Consider the following 20,084-nt stretch of genomic DNA (forward strand, 5'->3'; position numbering starts at 1 on the left):
TGTTTTAGATGATTGAACAGTTTACAGTTAGTTTTACACTTTGGCGAAGAGGAGTTAACGTCTATAATAAATATAGGAGAACCACCTTTGTATCGTATTAGCCAGTAGAAACCTATGAACTCATATTAATAGTTTTCCATCATTGCCTTATTTACCTCACTATTGCTATCCTATTTCCTTTTGTGTATAATCACATGGCTCCAGATTCTGTGGTAAACCATCCCTGATAAAGAGACCCGAATTGTCTGAAAGACTCGCCATTTGTTATAGTCTTTTCAGTTAGGTATTACAAAGGGAACAACTAAGAACACATTTGTGAATGAAAATACTCCCTACTAGAGATGAGCGAACGTGCTCGGCCACGCCCCTTTTTCGCCCGAGTACCGCGATTTTCGAGTACTTCCGTACTCGGGCGAAAAAATTCAGGTGGCGCCGTGGGTGAGTGGGGGGTTGCAGCGGGGAGTGGGGGGGAAAGGGAGAGAGAGAGGGCTCCCCCCTGTTTCCCGCTACTACCCCCTACTCACCCACGGCGCCCCCCGGCCACCCCGAGTACTTTTCACTCGAGTACTGAAGTACTCAAAAATGGCGGTACTCGGGCGAAAAAGGGGCGTGGCCGAGCACGTTCGCTCATCTCTACTCCCTACAGGCCACAACATGAGATTCACCAAAGTAAAAACCGAGGCTAGAAAACAAAACCTTTAATTTTACAATAGCTTACAAACATTTTTTAATGGATGATCATAATTCTCACCACGATTGTTGGTCATGGTCTTATCAGTGCAGAAGATATCACGTCATACATATTCACCACAATCGAGATGATTATTTTCTGTTTTGATTTTCCATCCTTGGTACCTTGAGCCTTTCCAAATAAAAAGGAGAAAAAAGAAGAATGCATATGAGAGCGACTCCATAATGTATTCACTGTAATAAACTGCATGGAAGGATTTTCTTAAAATACACATACATCATATCTCTGTATAACAAGCACAGGTGTATCGCAGTTTAGTTTACTTACCCTTTCAATTGTTTTACAATGGACTTGTTGTGTTCGGCCGCCTTCACACAGGCATTTACAGTGTAAGCCATGTGGAGGAGATTTCTGAAGTCTCCTTCAAATGGTGCAAACATTTTTCACCAGAAAATCCACAGAGTTTTTAAAACACGATGCGGATTCTATATCTGCAGCCAGTCTATAAATGTTGTGGAATTCAACCCCTGAAACACAAGAGTTGAATTCTGCAGCTGTTCCACAGCTAAAAATACAGATTTGGCTGCAGTGGATTTCGCCACGTGAGAAGGTGCTTTTTTAATGATTCAAGAAATCATGTGGCATTTGCTACATCCACATGTATATATTTTACACACACACTATCTTATATACACTCACATATATTATACAGGGTGTTTCACTGGAAGCGTAACCCTTATTCCAACTTATTTGTGTAGAACTGTAACCATGTTCAGGAGTCTAGAGTTTATCAATGACCCTTGTCCTGTCTCATGCCATGGGTGTATTGTTCAACTGCTGGTGTGCAGTTCGCATTTCCAAGTAGGTGGGTCTCATTTATCCAAACTGTCTTACAGTAAATGCCCATTTAGACACAAAGATTATTGCTCAAAAGCCATATTTTGAGTGATAACCGTTGGGTCTAAACGCATCAACAGCTAACTACAAAAAAAACACTCCATCCCTTTGGGTTCAGCCTATTACTTCTCTCACACAAACACACACACACGTTGATCCAGAGGAAGGAAGGGGAAAAAACAAACAAACAATGAGTTAGAAGCCAATTTTCCCCATTTAGAGGAAAATAATTTATCCCTGACTCTAATCTAGCAATTGGAATCATCCCTGGATAGACAACCCATCTGAAGGGATTAATGACAGGCAACTTGTCACATGTCCAACCACAACATGATGAAAGTTCATTCTTTCTTGGGGGACAGGATCAACTCCAAGGTGGGTGGTCACACAGATCACTGGGCCCTACGCCAGCACACTTTCCCCTGTGGGCCACCAAAAATGTTAACGGTTTGTCAATAAACCTTGCATTGAAGAACAACATTAGATATGAAATTGCCACCATTGATGTGGGCATGTTGCAGCACACTTGACTACAGAGTGCCGGGTTCAGCAGTGCTTGGAGGGTAGCGGTGGCCACTTTCAACATGTTCTGTGAGGACTCTGAATATGGACACCTACCTGGGTTCCTGATGAGTTCACTCGTGACATTGTTTCGAACACAAATATTACAATGTTACTGGGTTGCACTTCAAGTGAAGCACCCTGTACACACAATATATAATATAGAATAAATTGGATCCTGTTGATGGTTAGAGGACCGAGTTCATGTGGAAAACTAGACTGCTTGAATTATCAAGCACTTCTTTTCACAGCAGTGATTGTTTTTTCTTTTCTCTCCTTCAAGAAGGAGAAAGTTTCTTCTGAATAAGGGAAGAGGTTTCTTATTGGGCTCCATCCATCTTTGCCATTTAAGAACATTGAATTATAGATACATTTAAGAGCATTCATGGGGTAAGTTTGCAAATACTTACTTCCATCTGCCGTACAACATCCATTCCCTCCATCACCTCTCCAAACACAACATGTTTCCCATCAAGCCAGTCTGTCTTGTCACATGTGATGAAGAACTGTGATCCATTTGTATTTTGACCAGAATTTGCCATAGAGAGTAAACCTGTACAAAGACAACCTTAGAATGGAAAAACTAAACCGCCTAAAATACTGACCTAGTATAGGGGTGTTTCAATTGCTGCAGACTGAAGGATCCGCAAGTGACCCTGAATGACATTACTAGTCAATTTTGGTAAAATTCTTCTTTTTCATTGACTATATACAGTGAGACATATGTTGTACATATTGGGACATGTCTATTAAGTTATGTATGCCAAATTTCTACAATACAAAGGTTGCAATGTTGGTACACATCGTAAATTTGTGACTTTTCAGGGGCTTTAGGTTTGATCTCTGCACTTTTTCAGAAGTGGGTTTGGTCTAGCTTTAGGAGGCATAGCCATCCACAGCCTACCGGAGTAGCTGGAACCTACACTAGCTTGGGTGTTAGTCTGGCACATGTAGGTACTGCCAATTGCCACAAATATATTAAGAGGCACATTCCTCCTAATACATTTATCTCGCCGAGTCAGCTCATAGTTTACTTTGATCAGAGTATAAAGCAACAGTTTAAGTAACTAGGCTCCTAAGTGTTTATGGGAAATCTATCAAAATAAGCTTACCCACCTACACCTGTGTGCTTTAGAATGAGGTTCTCATCATCAAATTTCCATCCCCATAGATGGATTTTCCGCCTGTGCCATTGTGATTGGTGAAGTCACCTCCCTGACACATAAATTGAGGGATAATTCTATGGAAGCTGCTTCCTTTGAAGCCAAAGCCCTTCTCATGTGTACAGAGACAGCGAAAGTTTTCTGCAAGTTAAAAAAACAAAAACATAAAAACACAAATGTGGACATTCTTACATACAACCCCCCCCCCCCCAAAAAAAAACTGTATTTCACTAAAATACCTAGTTTCCTCGAAAATAAGTCTTTGCATAATTTTGGAGGATGCAGAACGATTTTTCTGGATTTTTGAAGCTGCTTGAACTATAAGCCCTACTCCAAAATTAAGCCGTAGTTACTGTCAATAAAAAAAGTCAATTTAAATAGTGTCCAGGCAGCTATACTCATAAATAAAATCCTTCGGAGTAAAAATAAATTTTAAGACCTGGTCTTATTTTTGGGGAAACAGGGTAGTTGTGTTTAGGGCTCATACAGTATGATACATACAACTTATAGCCTTGAAATCAATTAGCTCAATTTATTGAATGAAAGCATTGTGCCGAGATGGCATCCCCTCTTCATATTAAGGCTCCTGAATGTCAAAGACAAGGGTCCCCTGGCCGGAACAAACCAGTCACGTGAAAGTCCATCCTGTAATACTACATTTTCCCTGCAGTGGAAATATCTCACTAGCAGAAGCTTTCCCTCGCATTACCAGCTTTTAATGGGGGTGACAAGAGTTAGACCTGAGGAAATCATCATTTTGAATGGGATTGTGCATGTTGGCATAACCTCTTTTAACCCCTTCTCGCCACATGACTTAAGGTTACGTCATTGCAGGCAGGTACTTAAGGCAACATGACGTAACCTTACGTCATATGGAACTCGCGGGATCTGAAGAGATCCTGCGGTATCCGGCAGCGGGAGCCAGCTATTACTAATAGTAAGGGTGCATTGGGACAGCGACCCCTGCTGTTAACCCCATACACGCTGCAATCTTTGTAGATCGAGGTTTATAAAGGGTTCACAGAGGGAGCGCACTCCCTCTGTGAGGTCATCGGATCCCCCCTCCCCCGACTTTATCGAGGATAGCCGACAGGTTGCCATGGCAACATGACGTCAGCTACAGGCGTCCTGCTTTGCCATTGCCTATGATCGCTATAACCAGCGATAAGGCATTGCAGGACAGAAGTCCTGCAATGCCTTACCACAGCGATCATAGCTGCTATGGATCAAGTTCCTGAGGACCTAAATAGTGTAAAAAAACAAAATAAATAGTGTAAAAAGAAAAACATAAAAAAATAGAAAAAAACAAGAAACACAACCCCCTATTTATATGAATAAACGTAAGAAGAAAAAAAACACACGTGTGGCGTCATTGTGTCCGTAACGATCTGTTCTATAATTTGATCAAACTAATCCTGCGCAGCAAAACCTGTTAAAAAAAAAAAAACAGATTAAAGGCTTATTTATTCATTTTACCTTCAAAAAGGCGCAATAAAAGCGATCCAAAAAGCTATATGTACCCTAAAATGGTAAAACTAAAAGCTACAGCTCGTGACGCAAAAAAAAATCCCTCACATAGCTGCGACAATGGAACGATTGAAAAATAATTATAACTTCCAAAAGAAAAGTGTCTATTGTGCAAAATTGGAAAAATCTAAAAAAAATTATGTTTTTGTTATAGTTGTAATCGAACCGACCGCAGAAAAAATGTATTGTGTCATTTATGACTTGCTCCACTCCAATCCATACTAAATGCAGCAGCTAGGCTCATTTCTCTATCCAGTCGTTACTCAGACGCCTCTGCATTATGCCAGTCGCTGCATTGGCTGCCCATCCACTGCAGAACTAAATTTAAACTGCTATACCTCACTCACAAAGCTCTGCATGGCGCTGCACCAGCATACATCGCCTCCCTCCTGTCAGTACACCACCCAGCCTGCTCACTCCGATCGGCTAACACACTCAGACTAAACACCCCTGTAATACGAACCTCTCATGCTCGCCTACAGGACTTCACTAGAGCAGCACCCATCCTCTGGAACGCTCTACCCCAAGGCATCCGGACAATTTCCGATGCACGAAATTTTAGACGTGCCTTAAAAATGCACCTCTTCAGGGAAGCATACCAAATCTCCTGACCTAGTCCCCTACCCCTCCCTATGGTGCCCCACCCTGTTTGCTTTCTAATAATTGATCTGCACATGAAATTTCCTATTGGCTGTGTTCCCCAGCCCTTGCACCTCCTGTACCACCCCCAACCATTTGTGTCTAACCCAATGTACCTCACATTGTAATTGTTGTATTGTTCTGCATACATCCATGCCTGAAAGCGCTGCGGAATAAGTTGGCGCTATACAAATAAAGATTATTATTATTATTTATGCTCTTTGATTGACGCACTTAAAAAAATTTAAAATATATGCACCCAAAAATGGTAGCAATAAAAAAAAAAAAAAAAAAGGTTGGCCACGCAAAAGACAAGCCCTTATATGGCCATGTCGACGAAAAAATAAAAATGTTATGTAATGAAATGAAAATCCCCCAAAAATCGTTGCTTCCTTTGACTAACCAATTGACTAATCGTTGACTAACCACTACAGATTTTTTTCACTGCGAAATTCCCAGCATTTTTTTTCTGCAGGAGCCTATGAGACTTGTAATGTTAAAATTGCAATTTCCCACGAAATCGCGATTTTAACATTACAAGTCCCATGGACCCCTGCAGAAAAAAAAACTCAGCGAATTTCGCAGTGAAAAAAAACCTGTTGTGGGTAGTCACCCTTAGGGCTTATTTAGACGACCGTATATCGGCTCGGTTTTCACACCGAGCCGATATATGGTGTCATTGTCTGCAGGGGGGGAGGGATGGAAGAGCCAGGAGTAGGAACTGAGCCCCCCGCCTCTTCCTCGCCCCTCGCCACTATTTGCAATAGGAGGGGCGGGGGCAGAGCTAAGCAACAGGACTTAGCTCCGCCCCCGTCTCGCCCCCTCCTATTGCAAATAGTGGCAAGGGGCGGGAGCTCAGTTCCTGCTCCTGGCTCTTCCATCCTCCCCCCCCATGCAGACAAGGACACCGTATATCGGCTCGGCGTGAAAACCGAGCCGATATACGGTCGTCTAAATAAGCCTTTAGGGGGTTAAAGAGGTTTTCCAGTTTGCTCTGAATAAAGCTTAATCATTGTACAATAATAAAATAGCTTTACAGCTTTCTAACATCCCTTCTGCTCTAATTGCTCCATTTTAATTCTATTTTGCAGATCTCTGCTTGCCATCAGTGAGTGCAGAAATTTGTTACATTGCTATGGCTGAAAAACTTGCCTTGAACATGTCAAACTTCATGGGTTGTACCAAAGCTGGACAACGCTTGGACATGATCAGGGCTTAAGCCTCTAGATGTAAACATAAATGCTTTAAATCACTGAAAGCAAACATCTCAAAAAGTGAGAAACTGAAATAAATTAGAATACTATTTCATCATACATTGGACAAGCTTAACGAACATAAAATTAGAAGAAAAAAAAGATTTTTTTTGGATAAAGACAGGAAATGCAAATGAAACATGCTGGTCATTCACAGAGAAATATCCTGCAATAGTCTGTAATAACCCAGCTCTGCCAGAGAGCCGTGTATACATTGCCAGAACAGCTCTGATCCCATCAACAGCAAGTAGATTCAATCTTTATATATTTTTTAAAACCTAAGGCTCAATGTCCACGGGCGGATTTGATTTGCTGAATCTACGCCTGGCACCTGCGTGACATCTGGAAATCAAGCCGCCCATAGGGAAGCATTGGGCATCCGCACTTCATTTAACATCTGCGGATTTTTAATTTGATTTGCAGATAATAAATCGCAGCATGCTCCATTTTACCGCGGATGTGGCTTCATTCATCTCTATGGGAGCTTACGATCCGCAGTGCATCCACAAATACATTCGCAGATTTAAAGGTTATAATCTATTCGGGAGGTGGCGGAAAGGCTGGGAGGTGGGGCTGCGGATTTGTTCCACACGGATGATCCAAAAGGCATCTGCGTGGGAAAAAAAATGCAATCCGCGATCTCCTGCAAACAATAAAAAAATCAATTTGATGACTTGCAGTGCATCCGCTGCGGAAATCCGCATAAAAAATCTGCGTGTGTATGGACATGAGGCCTAAGGCCTCATGCCCACAGGGAAAATCAGATCCGCTGCGGATTTGTAACGCGGATTTGGGCTGCGGATGCACTGTAATTGTCTTTTATTTTTCATGCGGGAGATCAATTGAGCTATGTGCTCTATGAGCTCCTGCACACGTGATCCGCACTAAAATGGAGCATGTCCATTTTTTGTTTTCATGCTCCAGAAAGATTTTAATTCACTTTTAAATACCATCCGCGAGTATTTATCTACCCGCGGGTGGTCAATGCATTCCTATGGGGCGCGGATCCGCGTGCGGGAAAAACGCTGTGGATTTTAATCCTTATTTTCCACGTGGACATGAGGCCTTAGGCCTCATGTCCACGGGGAAAATCAGGCCCGCTACGGATTCTCCATGGAGAATCCGTAGCGGGTCCCTCCTGCCCCGCAGACATGAGGGCTGAAAATAAGAATTAACTCACCTCTCACACGCTCCGGATTTTCCCTTCGCCGCAGCTTCATCTTCTCTCCGTTACGGCCGGATCTTCTTTCTTCAGCCCGGCGGATGTGTATGGCACGTCGGTTGCGTGCCGCGCACATGCGCCGGCCCGAAGAGAAAAGATCCGGCCGCGACGGAGAGAAGATGAAGCCGCGGCGAAGGGAAGATCCGGAGCAGGTGAGTATATTCTTATTTTAGGTCTCCCGCGGATCCGGATGGCTTCCATAGGCCTCAATAGAAGCTTGCGGGAGCCGTCCCCGTGGGAAACCCGCACGAAAATGGAGCATGGTCCTGATTTTTTCATTCTCCATTTTAAAAAAAATCAATTTTATTGACCATCCGCGGGTATTTATCTACCCTCGGGTGGTCAATGCATCATGCCTAGGGGTGCGGATCCACGGGCGGGAGGAGAGTTAAAATCCACTGCGGATTTTAATTCTTCTTTTGCCCGTGGACATGAGGCCTTAGAAAGGTTTTCCCAAGTACACAGGATAGCATTGATCCTATTACCAGCACCAATATAAGGCTCCTGGATAGAATGCTAGGCAGCCCAACCTCTGTATCTTAATTCTTGATTAAAGGGGTATTCTGGCCTTCTTTCAACTGACGATCTATCCTGTGGATGTCAGTGCAGCAGGACTAATTAATTAGGGCTAATTATTCGCTCAGGTCCTTTCGTCTTGTTATCCAATTCTATCAGGATGATACCTGCGCTGCAATTTTGGAAACGTCCAGGACATTTGTCAATTTAACACTAACAATACAAGTTGGTTAAGTTGACTCTCTGTCACTTAACTTGATTAGTCTTTATTTTCCTACGAAAGTGGCATAAATCGTAGCACACTTTATTCATCATTTTTTCTATCATCTATAATATATGTGTCTGTTCTTCTTTCTTTTAACTATTAGTAATAAAAGTTATATTTTAATATTTATTAGTTCTAAGGTCCATTTAGTTAGCTTCTCTACAACTCTCTACACTGACTCCTGGAATGCATTTGGCATAGCTCATGATTACGGCCCAATATGGAAGGCCAGACAGCTTGTTATCTCAGTAGGACAGCCAATTAAGAATGGTGCAGCGGTGCAGAGTCTCATGGAAACCCTACTACTACTACCTGGCAATGGAGAATTCACACCGATTTCTACAATGGAGAAGCGAGAGATGACACCCTCGCCGACAACACAGCAAAGGCAGCGGCCCTCAAGCCGTGGAAGAAAGAAGAATAGATACTGACAGCAGGAGTCAGTGATAAAACCTTTGGACTTTGATAAAACCTTGGACTTTGATATGTCAAGGACTTTACAGTTACAAGTCAACGAGGAAAGAAAGCAGATGGGCTAAAAGACGGGAGCGACAGAACAGGACGGCGTATGGCGAACAATCAACAGAACTTGCCTACAGAGGTCCCTGTCCCCCATGATGGCCCAACTGGTACACAGAATCAAAAGCAGCGATGACGTCGACACTGAACAAGAATGGGTGACACCTAGGTTCTCTGTAGCTGCTGCATCATTTGTCCAGTTAGCATGATCTTTGCCATATGCAAGTCCGGACAGAAGTAAGGTGGCCATATAACCCTTGCTTTGACCACTCTACCCATTTCAGGGATTGCCAATTTGACCAAATTCAGCTCACACCTGTTGGGGAGCATGAATATGTGCTTGTTGTTGCTCGAGTCTTTTTCAGGTTGGAGGCCCACCCTGATACTAAGGTGAATGAGCAGGTAACCACACAGAAGCTCATGAATGAGGTAATCTGCAGACACAGGGTACCGGAAGTGAATGAGGTAAACAAAGGTACACACTTCACAGGTAAAATAATGTGACATCATGTCTAGAAAGTAATTGGACAGGGGAGTGTGCCTTAGTAAATCCCTTATGCTCCCCCACATCCTGTCAGACAGCATTGAAGATAATGAGGTTACCCCCCATAGTTACTCTATCTTGATCCAACTCTGCTGTTTTCTGTAGTTATCCTGTCATGTTGGTCTACCCTTGTTTCTGCATAGGTACGACGGCTCCTTCCAGTCTTGTCACTAGGTAGTGTAGGGTCAGGGTAGGCGGCCTGGACGTGTTCACCATTAGGACTATCTCCAGGAGGGACATCGGTGTGGGTGAAGATCAGGGTGTCCCACGCCGTGCGTACCTGTGCACACTACTAGTATTGTAACAGCACATTAGAGTGAGAAGAGAGGCTCCTGGTGATAGTTTTGACCCACACATGTACGTTGACGTCATAAGACAGCCAAGGGGGGTACCTGACGAGTTTTTAAAATTTTTCCTGATTTATTATGGTAAATAAAATGTTGACCAGATTAATTATGTTTATTACAATTAAAAGTGATTTATAAGTTATACTAGAGACGCCTTATAGGGACTAGTCGACCAATAGGACCTACCTCGACTATGACTTTTCAAAATAGAATGGCACTAGGTACGATTTTAGCCAAAAAAGGGAGTGTCTGTAAGATGATAGGGGAGACTTGTACCTACATTCCAGACAAAACGTGACCCGCAGGTAAAGACGCAGTTGCCATTAAGAAGCTGACCGCACTAACTAAAAAGAGCTAACCTTAGTCTGTTTTCCTCAGTAAGGTACCTAACGGGAGAAGGAAAATATATATAAAATAAGTTTTGAAACATTGTGTATTTAGAACACTGTGATAGGTTTTCGCTAAGATTTTGCTTTATTTTATCTGCAGTGCACTCTGCTTATGTCCACGCAACATACCGGTGTTACAACGCCCGTGGTCCTGTTACCTTGCCGCCTCTGGAAAAGGGAAGTGGGAATAATCACCTTGTAGCTCTTTCTTTCCAGATTGATATATATGATAATGCACTTACTAATGAGACAGGGGTTTAGTCATATTGATCAGTAATTAGATAGTTCTGATTTTGCACTCTTGTTGATGAATCGAGGTAACGTCAAGAAGGCGGGGTTCTATACAAGTTATGCAGTGTTTACCTGAAGTAGTAAAAGTCGCACCTCTCCTAACCTGATTATATTTGTCACCTTTATAGTCATCCTAATTTCTGTTTGTCGTTGCATACAGTGTATTCCGACCCTGATGACTACCTGGTCCACCTGTCTCACTACGATGTCCAACAAAAAGCCCACTGTCAGCGCAAACGTCGTTATCATGGATCCAGAATGTGATGATGTCGAACCATCCTATACCCCCATGACAGCAATAGCTCCAGTGTACAACACAATGCGAGTCTAGGGTCAGCAGTGGGGGTGGGGCGGAGCAGGGCGAGTTTAGTGAAACGGATAGTTTCAAGGGGGGTCTGTGGTGGAAGCCCAGTATATATCTATATGGATCGGTGGGCCTTGGCAGTAGACAGTTGTCAATTTAACATTCTGTATACATATTTGCTTTCTGTCTTGCTACAAATATAATGTTCTTACAGTTATGCAATAGGTACTTCCGCTCATATGAAAATATCTGTTTTATAACTCTGCTGACATGGGGAAGCCAACATGAAACTTCTGTTCTCAAAACGCTGACAAGATAATATATAGTATAAACACGTTACGTTTTCCATCTGTTTTGCAATTTTGGAAGACAGTTAACTCAGACATGGACAACCGCAGTCTGAAACAGCTATCGCAGAAATTACCCAAGCAATTTTACTGGAAACGTATGCAAATAACATGGGAGGTCTATGCTATTACTAACTCATGATGTAACCCAATTATATCGAAGGAACCACACGTGGGCCTAAGACAACCCAGTCATTTCATCCACCACCTGATGGCCAATCACAGATAACCGGAGGATGGAAGAATTGCAAGATGCTTATCCAATAATTAAACAATACGTTGTATCTATGTAATCTTTGACCTGCCCAGATGGGCGGATATGTTAAACTCTTAAAACAGGCTACACGCCGATCATTAAAGTTAGAATTGAGGAAGCTATACATGCTGAACCTCGTGTCAGTGTGAAAACTTCTTATGCGCATTATCAATTCAGAATTAATATGGAGGGGTGTAAACATTCCAAATTGAGTAAGCCGTGGTTCCACAAAGGAAGGTTCCACGACACCGTAGGCCATTGGAGTGAATGGGGCGCGCAAATACGTGGTGAATGCGCAGGAAACCTATGTATTCACTGCATATTTGCTCACCTTTCAGTGAGCCCATCTGCGTTATGTTTTGCGTAACCAAATATTCAGACATAAGCAATTTTTGATTGCGCAAATACACAGCGTGTTTGTGCAACCGAAATATGATTAGGCCCATGTGAACGAGCCTTAATAGTGACCACTATAGTGGTTGCCGTAGTAATAGTGACTCTCATAGTGGCCCCAGTAAAAATAGTGACCCCCACAGTGGCCCCAGTAGTAATGGCACCCCCCACAGTGGGCTCAGTAGTAATAGCGCCCCCCACAGTGGCCCCATTAGTAATAGCAACCCCCACAGTAATAATATTAACCCCCCCATAGTAATATTAACCCTCCTTAGTAATGATATTATCACAGTCAGTAATATTAAACCCCCTCAGTAATATTAACCTCCACAGTAATATTAACCCCCCTAAATAATATTAACCCATAGCAATATTAACCCCCCTCAGTAATAATATTATCCCCCTCAGTAATATTAACCCCCCCTCAGAAATATAACCCCCCCCTCAGTAATATAACCCCCCCCCTTCAGTAGTAATAGCTCCCCCTTAACCCATATACTCACCTCCTCCTTGCTGTCAGCGCCGCTTCCCCTCTGCTAGCCCTGAGCCCGGGTGCACACTGACATCAGTGTGTGCGCCCGGAACACTTCCTCCCTGAGTCCTCTCCTGTGGAACTGAAGAGCAGGGGACTCAGGGGAGGAGTATTCCAGCTGCACACTGACGTCAGAGTGTGCGCCAGGATCAAAGCTGTCAGCATGATTACCAGCAAGGAGCTGCGGCACCCCAGCTAGTAATCAGTAGAGTGGCAAGCAGCCGTTGGCACGCCGCAGGCCACATAAAAGGAGGCAGTGGGCCGGATTCGGCCCGCGGGCCTTTTGTTTGACAAGTGCTCTAGATCTTTGGGTCCGGTGCCTTTCATCTTAGGGCATTGGGGGACTGGTCAAAAGGACTGCAGCAAGTTTTGTGGTTTCCACCAGTCCTAACTTGAGAGTCACTGAGATAAAATACATTTTAATAATATAAAAATAACATGTAATACATGGAGCAGGAGTGACGTGACAGGTGAGGTCTGTATGTGGGAGTGTCATATGATGAGCTGAACCCCCCCCTCTTTCATCACATGGAACTTGGCGACAATTATTTGGCTACTGTCAGCGCTGGAGACACTTTGACGTGTGATGTGATGGACATTAGATAAGCCGATGATAATACGGGCATGTGGGTGAAAAGTAACGTCCGTTATCAAGATCACAAAACCAAGACAGCGACGGAACATGGATATTGGGGTGCAGGTGCTAGATAATGAGGATAAAGCAATACCAGACGACTGCCCTAAGTGTAAGATGCACCTATAGGGTGTATTGGAGTACATCTCCGCTGTGGGATGGTGCATTAATAAGCATTGATGATATGGTTTGATATTGGGATACAGGCTTAGAAGTAAATAAATATTGAGGTGTTGAGAGGAATGCACAGTAGTCCCTGGAGTGGGATGTTAGATGGCGGTGAAGTGGATGAAAAAGTCCAATAAATAGGAGGGTGCTGAATGTTGGGGTGCAGTGTGAAGTGTTGGGGCAATGCTGATAAATGCTGCAGTAATCTGTCCATATACTCTGCATAATGTCACCAGCAGCGGATTGTGGAGCAGCTACTTCTAACACCGGATATGTGAATTGTTCGTCTCAGTGCTCCAGTCACACTATGATGATGCACATTTCCTTCTGCTGAACACCGTCTTCAAATTTGACCCACGATTGTGGCATCCGATGCGATTCTGACACATTATTACACAAAGATCAACCAGCAATACGTAGCCCTATCATGAATCCAGAATGTCCGCAGTATTTCCAAATCCAAAACAGAGTCAAAATCCGCAACATTGGTGCGAATTTTGATTTGAAATAAAACATATACTCATTATCAAAAGAAATCCCTCCCCTAGAAGACGTTCTTGGAATCAAATGAAACTTGTTCTGTGTGATTATAACGATGATATCAAGAAGTGATTACAATATTAGACCAAAAGGAAAATTTACTGCAGAAAACCGAACACTTGAAGAGAGGCTCTAGTACCCTTTTGTATCGCCTCTAGCTTGGATGTAAGATGTGACACGGGCTGGCATGGAAGCTCTAGTACCCTACTGTACCGCCTCTAGCGTGGATGTAAGATGTGATATAGGCGGGAATGGAGGCTCTAGTACCCTGGTGGGTCACCCCTAGTTTGGATGTAAGATGTGATACAGGCAGGCATGGAGGCTCTAGTACCCTATTATACCACCTCTAGCTTGGATGTAAGATGTGATATAGGCGGGCATGGAGGCTCTAGTACCCTGTTGTACCGCCTCTAGCTTGGATACAAGAATACGGACGGGCATGGAAGCATACGAGTTCTGTATGGTATCCTGCAGCATATCGGTCCAGATTTGCTGTAACTGAGCCTCTAGATCATACAAACTCGTAGGCTGTCGAAGTTGGCGTCCCAGATGGTCCCATACATGTTCTATTGGTGATAAAGTTTGTGCCCGGCGGGCCACGGAATTGTGGCAATATTGTGGAGGCGTTCCTGTGACACTTATTGTGTGCGATCGAGTATTATCCTGTTGGAAAATTCCTCTTGGAAGCCGCCATGAGAAGAACACACGTGGCTACAGAATGTCCTGAACATATTGCTGAGCTCTCATTGTCCCTCGTGCCATTACTAGAGATGATTGTATATCATATTCGATGGCCCCCAGACAATCACACCATTGGCGACAGTGTGCCGCTCTACAGCAAGGGTAGGATTGAGGCGCTCACCCCTAGGTCTACAGACAGGAGCACGGCGTGATCGGTGACCAAACTAAACTTGGATTTTTCGCTGAAGACAGCCCAGTTCCACTCCGTAGCAGTCCAGTTTAGCTGTGCACGACGCCACTGCAAACGGTGGGTGAGTGTCAAAGGCATAATGGGTGCCGTGACACCAAATCTCTTTCAGCCATGTGGCCGGTAAAAGTTTCGACAGAAGACACAGTGTGTCTGTGGATGGCAGACAATGATACAGTTGGAGCTGCTCATGCTTGTCGGGCAATCAAATGATCCATACTGGTGGTCTATTAAGTGCCCTCATGCATGCTCTGGTCCCAATGTCTCCTAACATTCTGGTCAGCCCAGGTAATGGGCGATTTATACATAGAACCATCCAGGTTCTCGAAATCTAATAATACCTTCCCTTTGAAACTCCTTTAACTGGGCATAATCTCTTTGATTGTAACGTAGAGGCGTCTAGTGGTTAACAAGCTCTACACAAGCGGAAAAAAAAGGTCCAATACACACAAGTAGCCTCTGAGAGCCTTTTTATAGGCCAAGGGTGGAACTAATTTAAGGCCTCTTTCACATGGGCTACAAAATCTCGCTACAAAATGCATGTATGTGAAGCCCGTGGTGTCCATTGGGTTCTTTCACATGAGATGCTTTGTAGCCTGAAAGAACCCATTGGAAACCATAGACTTCACATACATGCGTTTTGTAGTGGCGATTTTGTAGCCCGTTTGAAAGAGGCCCCAGCTGGCAGGACTGTTCATCTAATCATGCCACCACTATAATCATTTGCATATCTGCCGGAGATATAACTGCATGACGAGTTTTGTAGTAAAGCGACAACTAATTCTAGGTGCTTGTTTTTTTTTACAAAGAGTGTATTATTTTTGCCGCACAGCCAACACCTTTAGAAAAAAGATACATCATACAAAAAGTGCACTTTTATTTCCAAGAAAAAAATGTTATAGAAAGCGATTAAAAATCCGTACATACCCCAAAATGGTGTCAATAGAAACTACAGCCCCCCTCCGCCCTACCCAAAAAGAAAGCCTTTAACCCCTTCATGACATGGCCTATTTTGGGCTTAAGGACGCAACAATTTTTGGCGGATTTTCTTCTCCGTTTTTCAAAAGCCATAACTTTTTTATTTTTCCGTCGACGCGGCCATGTAAGGGCTTGTTTTTTGCCTGGCGAACTGTAGTTTTTATCGGCGTTATTTTTGGGTACATTAACTATATTGTAAAACTTTTATTTTTTTTTTATGATAGCAGGGAGAGAAAATGTATCAATTCTGACATAGATTTTTTTATTTTTCTTTTACAGCGTTAATCATGCAGCATAAATGAGACATTCCATTTTTTCTGCGCACCGGTATGGTTACAACGATACCAAAATTCTTACATTTTTTTAGGTTTTTCCACTTTTCTGCAATAAAAACACTTTTTTTGGAAATCTTTTTTTTTTTCTAAATCGCTGCAATCAAAGTCCTGTAACTTTTTTACTTTTTGATGTACGGAGCTTTGTGAGGGCTTATTTTTAGCGAGACGAGCTGTAGTTTTTAGTGGTACCATTTTGGGGTACATACGGCTTTTTTGATCACTTTTATTGCGTTTTTAGTGAGGCAAAATGCTAAAAATTAGCATTTTGCCTCAGTTTTTTAGTGTTTTTTTGGGGTTTTTTTTCCGTGCACAGTCAAAAGCATGTGCAACTTATTGTACGGTCGTTACGGACGCGACAATACCAAATATTTGGGGTTTTATTTTTTCTTACCTTTTTTTATGCTAATCTGAGAAAAAGCATAAAAAAGGTTTTTTTACTGTTTTGTTAAATTCCTTTTTTTTTTTTTTTTTGTAGTTCAATAAAATCTAAATGATCCAATTAGTTCTGCGGCTTCTTGGAGGAGATAAGACCATCTCCCGTCTCCCAGCTGCAGCTGAGACTCGTTAAATTCATTTTTTTAATCTTTTTTTTTTTTTTTTACAACATTTGTGTCCCCCTGGGGGACTTTGACCACTGCCCTGATGATCGCTGTCATCAGGCATGGCAGAGATACTGCTCTGCCATGCCTTATCGCTTATACAGCGATCTCAGGCACTGGTAACACAGGACGCCAGTGTCTGGCGTCCTGTTACCATGGCGACAGGCCGCTCCCTCTGTGAACTCTTTCCCTGCCGCAATCTACTTAGATCGCGGCAGGGAAGGGGTTAACAGCGTGGGGGGGGGGGCACATCTCCGATGCCCCCCGCTGTTGCAGCGGGACACCGGCTGTGACTGACAGCCGGCTCCCGCTGCGGGATACCGCGGGATCATATGTGATCCCGCGCTATCCCCAGGACGTAAGTTTACGCCCTGTTGCGGGAAGTACCCTGCTGCCAGGACGTAAACTTACGCCCTGCAGCGGGAATGGGTTAAACAACCAACTTGATAGAAAAATGAAAAATGGATGGTGTCAGAAGATGGTGACAGAAAGCAATTTCCTTTTTCAAAAAAATATACTTTATATATTCATTTTTCAAAAAAACTAGATACATCTGATATTGTTGTAATCATAGGCGGAGCGTCAGGGGGTGCTGGGGTCGCAACTGCGACCCGGCCCGGGAGCTTAAGGGGGCCCAGAAGCTGCCCTCCACCATTACCATGTCGCGCTGTCAGCCGTGTGCTCCAGCCGACAGGATGAGACAGGGAGGTAGCTGGGGAGAGGTGAGGAGAAGGAGGGGCTCCGGGGGGAGGGGGGATGCACGGCACAGCACTGTGTAGCAGGATGATGTCATCATCCCCCTGCAGACACAGTGCACATCGGCTCCGTAGGTGCCCTCCTGCTGAGAAGTGACAGGGGTCACGAACTGCAATTGATTGAGGTATGTGTGCCGTCCCAGAAGAGCAGCCTTACTATGTGCATCATTATCCTGCTATGAGGCCACAATGTAGATGTGCAACGTACCCTGCAGGGTCAGCAGGTAATACCTGAATACTAGAACTATATGGTGGTTAGGTGGATCATCTGCTTAGTGGGGAGGGCTCTTGGACTGAGGGCAGCAAGGGTTAAAGTTCTGCTGCTCTGCTACCTGATTGCTGCTATTGGACAGAGTGGGCTAGTGGGGAAGGGAAGGGAACAACTTCCTTTTTTTATATGATAAAATATATATATATATATATATTACACAAAAGGTTATACAACTTTATATAAATTTGGGATTGTGTCGGCACGGCCGTATGAGGACTTGTGTTTTGCGTGGCGAACTGTAGTTTTTGATGGTACCATTTTTGTGTACATAGACTATATTGTAAAATTTTATTATTTTTTTTATGATAACAGGGAAAGAAAACGCATCAGTTTTGCCATAGGTTTTTTTTTTTTAACAGCGTTAATCATGCAGCATAAATGACGCAATATATTTTTTTCTGCGGGTCAGTACAGTTACAACCATACCAAAATTCAATCTTTTTTTTTCACTTTTCTGCAATAAAACCCCCTTTTTATTTATTTTTTTTCTAAATCACTGCATTCAAAGTCCTGTAACTTTTTTATTTTTCCATTTTTGTGAGACGAGCTGTAGTTTTTATTTGTACCATTATAGGGTACATACTGCTTTTTTGATTACTTTAATAGCGTTTTTAGGGAGGTGAAACACTAAAAATTAGCATTTTGCCTCAGTTTTTTTTAGCCTTTTTTTACGCTTTAGAGTCAAAAGCATGTGCAACTTATTGTACGTGTCGTTACGGACGTGACAATACCAAATATGTGGGATTTCAATTTTTTTAACCTTTTTTTATGCTAATATGAGAAAAAGCAAAAAAAAGGTTTTTTTACATTTTTCTTTTTTGTTCATTTTTATTATCTTTTTTTTACACCATTTGTGTCCCTCTGGGGGACTTACACCATACCACTGATGATCGCTGTGATAAGGCATGGCAGGGCTACTGCCCTGCAATGCCTTATCGCTTATACAGCGATTACAGGCTATGAGAATACAGGATGCCGGTATCTGGCATCCTGTTGCTATGGCAATCAGCCGGGCACTCTGCGATTATATTGCGAGAGCCCGGCAACTTCACAAAGGGAGAGCGCGCTCCCTATGTGAACCCTTCCCATGCCGCAATCTACATAGATGGCGGCAGGGAAGGGGTTAACAGCGGGGGGCGCATTTCCAATGCACCCCATTGTTGCAGGAGAAGTATCGTTGTTGTAGTATCATTACCATACTACTAATAGTGCTCCTAACTACAAACATTTTTCCTGTTTCCGGGTGTGCACTACAAGTAATTGGACCTCTCTAGCATCATTTCACTCTTAATGAAAATAAAATAAGTTTATATCTGTAAGCTTTTTCCCTATTACTAGGCCTAATTCCTACAGGTGGATTTCCACCGCGTATTATGCAGCGGAAATCCGCCGTGTTGCCCCGCAGCTATTAGGTTCTATAGAACCTAATAGCGCAATGCTCACGGTGCGGAATTGAACCGTGGAATTCCACACCTTGAAATCACACGTACGCGCAGACGGCTTCCATTGCAGTCAATAGAAGCCGTCTGTCACGCTAGCTTCCGCTGTAGCAGAGCGGAAGATTGCGTGAAAACGCTTCCCGCCAGCTGCGTCATCTGACGCCTTGGATGCGTCACATGACGCTGTGGGCATATGATGCTGTCGGCGCATCACGCGCTCTACTGCGCATGTGCACCGGAGCGTCATGCGGGACGCTGGGCAGCGGATCCGGAGGTAAGTATGGGGTCTCCGGGGGGGTCGCCGTGACAGGCTCCAATACGGTATTCCGCTTGCGGCGCCCGTCACGGCTGTGGGCACTAGGCCTTACTGTGATGGGTGTGCAGCTGTGGAGGGGGGGCCCAAACTGAACTCTTGCACCCGGGCCCACAAGCCTGTAGGTACGCCCCTGGTTGTAATTATTCTAACACAATAAAGCCAACGTGTCATTGTAGCTGCAGGTTGTTTACTGTAACACCCCCTTCCCTCCAAAAAATGGCAGGGGGGGGGGGGGTTGCATTTCAGCCCACATTTACAGCTCTTCAGTACATTATGGGGTACATTAAATGATACCATTGAAACCTACAATGACCCAACTGCCTCTTTAGCTTTTGCCTTGCAATAATGCTGGTGAATGCAGCTGCACTTCCTTTACAGCACGGTGTGGGGATTGTAGGTGTCCCAACAGCGGACCCCTCACTAATTAGACAATGATGAGATATTCTATCAATATACCATCCGTGT

General features: G+C 43.6%; 1 pseudogene; it reads right to left on the reverse strand.

Annotated features, from left to right (window-relative positions):
- Positions 1-683: 683 nt before the first annotated feature.
- The window catches only part of LOC136583454 (peptidyl-prolyl cis-trans isomerase E-like), a 48,295-nt pseudogene continuing 28,894 nt past the window's right edge, over positions 684-20,084 (reverse strand).

Source organism: Eleutherodactylus coqui, chromosome 1 (assembly GCF_035609145.1).
Source record: "Eleutherodactylus coqui strain aEleCoq1 chromosome 1, aEleCoq1.hap1, whole genome shotgun sequence".
In the NCBI taxonomy this organism is placed as follows: Eukaryota; Metazoa; Chordata; class Amphibia; order Anura; family Eleutherodactylidae; genus Eleutherodactylus; species Eleutherodactylus coqui.